This window comes from Arachis duranensis, chromosome 10 (assembly GCF_000817695.3).
Source record: "Arachis duranensis cultivar V14167 chromosome 10, aradu.V14167.gnm2.J7QH, whole genome shotgun sequence".
Taxonomy (NCBI): domain Eukaryota; kingdom Viridiplantae; phylum Streptophyta; class Magnoliopsida; order Fabales; family Fabaceae; genus Arachis; species Arachis duranensis.
This window is the reverse complement of record NC_029781.3, coordinates 12258382-12260969: the sequence shown is the minus strand read 5'-3', so window position 1 is coordinate 12260969 and position 2588 is coordinate 12258382.

The following is a 2588-nucleotide window of genomic DNA, read 5'->3' as shown; positions in this document are numbered from 1 at the left end:
ATATCCTTTCCCCATCGCATTTTTTTTATTTTTTTAAATTTTATAATTTTTGTTATTATAGGGGTAGTTTAGGAATAAATTAAAAAATTTTATTAGAAAGGACGATTTTAAATCAAATACGACTTTAAGGATAATTTTAAATCAAAATATACACCAGGGACGCGTTCGATTCCGACCAGGACGGTTCTATGTACAGTGGTGTGGGGGCAAGCGTCCCCACTACGATTTGAAATTTTTTTGAGTACTATATGATAATAATATTTATTTGCCCCCATTAGATTATTAAATTTGACCCCACAATAATTTTTTACTCAACTTTTGGTACTTAATCGTCAATTTAAAATTTTTATATTAGAAATTCGTTAGAATGATTAATTCTCAAATTTAAACGAAATTAGTATATTCTTTTTTAAAAACCAACTCAAAAGAATATTATTTATCTTCTTTTTAAATTAGTTTTAATTTTTGCATAGCAACTGAATTAATTGGAAGAACTTTTTTAACTATAAATATCAATAAGAGTCGACTTCTAATTGCGTCGGGAAGTGAATTTCTAAATAATTATTTAGTAATATATATAAAAAGAGAGAAATTTTGATGGTAGTGTTAAGAGAAAAATTATTTAATTTTTTAAAATATAAAACCTAAAATAATAGAATTTTAAATTATATATTATTATCTAAATTACTATTTTAGTATTGTAATTTATATATTAGATAGTTTGAAGGTTACTCATATTTTACAATAATAAAATATAATTATATTAATAATCATGTTATATGTACATAAAATATAATTATTTGTATAAAATATATATTAAAATATAAAATACATATTAAAAATAAGTTAAATAATATATATATATATATTTATACATATATATATATAATGGTTAATAGATAATTTAGTATTTAATTTTTTATATATACATATTATTTTTATTATAAAAATTATTATGATATATAAATTTTGTCCCCACTATTAAAATTTTCTGGATCCGTCATTGATTCCTGATGAGTTTGGAAAACTCCAAACTTAATATTTGTGATGAGCAAACATTATTAAAATATTTAATTACAAAATTATTAATTTAATATATTAATTAATAATTTTGTGATGCAGGTTTTTAATATGGGCCGAAAATAAAAGGAAAATTGGAAGCCCAAGTGTTTTATAAATACATTCAGCATTGATACAAAAATATTTTGTTTGTTATGGCTGAATTATTGTTCTTGTTATCGGGCCAGAATTCAAACTATCATAAGCCCAATTCATCTTGCATGCTTAGTCCAAAATCATAAGGAAATGGGCATAATGCACTTCTTTAACTAAAACTCATTCCTTTAAGCATGTTACAAGCTTCCAACGGATTCCATTTCTCACTTTGGGATGGATTTCAAATTTAATTTAAGCATTGGAAACATAAGTGAGAGAGAGAAATTGATTTGATGGCTTTAATGATTCTACACGCCTCTCAGTAAAGGGAAATAGAAAACTTGAGTGCACTTTTATTCCTTCTCTTTGCTACATTAATTATTTGATCAAATCCATTGAATATCTTCTTTCTTCTCTCTCTAATCTTTCTTTCTTCTTCCTTCGGTCATGTCACAGCAACCATGGAAGCTACATTAAGCTACCAAAAGGAAAAAGAAGAAGCTGCATGCATCAAGACCATCAAGTTAATGATGGCAAGAAAAAGGAAACCAAAAGTATGTTGTGGCTGAGATAATCACCAAATGTGGTAAGATTTGGTGAGTTAATCTCGGATCCCTCATACTCAAAAAGGAAGAAGAAGATTCGGCCAGCAAGGTGAGATTCTTGGAGGCATGGCTTGTCTCTAATTCTGCTCAACCATCACAGAAAGTAGCTAGAGTGGCGAAGTGATGGAAGAGGCAGAGATTGGAGCAGATGAAGCCATCATCATCATGAAGCATCAAGGGCCAGAAATCCATCTTGGAGAGGAAGCCAAGGATGGAGCGCTCGGATTGATGAAGAGTGATGACCAAGGAAGGACTAGAGGTATTTGCATGTTGGTTTTTGCATAAGTTTCCTCTTCTCTCTCTGTGGCTGAACCAGTTTGTTTTGAAGGAAAAGAAGCTAAGCTCGATTTTATGTTTCAACTGTGAAGGTGATGAGCGGATAATTTGTATACTTTTTGGCATTGTTTTTAGTATGTTTTTGTTATGATCTAGTTAGTTTTTAGTATATTTTTATTAGTTTTTAGTTAAAATTCACTTTTCTGGACTTTACTATGAGTTTGTGTGTTTTTCTGTGATTTCGGGTATTTTCTGGCTGAAATTGAGGGACCTGAGCAAAAATCTGATTCAGAGACCAAAAAGGACTGCAGATGCTGTTGGATTCTGACCTCCCTGCACTCGAAGTGGATTTTCTGGAGCTACAGAAGCCCAATTGGCGCGCTCTCAACGGCGTTGGAAAGTAGACATCCTGGGCTTTCCAGCAATATATGATAGTCTATACTTTGCCCAAGATTTGATGGCCCAAACCGGCGTTCAAAGTCACCTCAAGAAATCCCAGCGTTAAACGCTGGAACTGGCACCCAAATGGGAGTTAAACGCCCAAACTGGCAC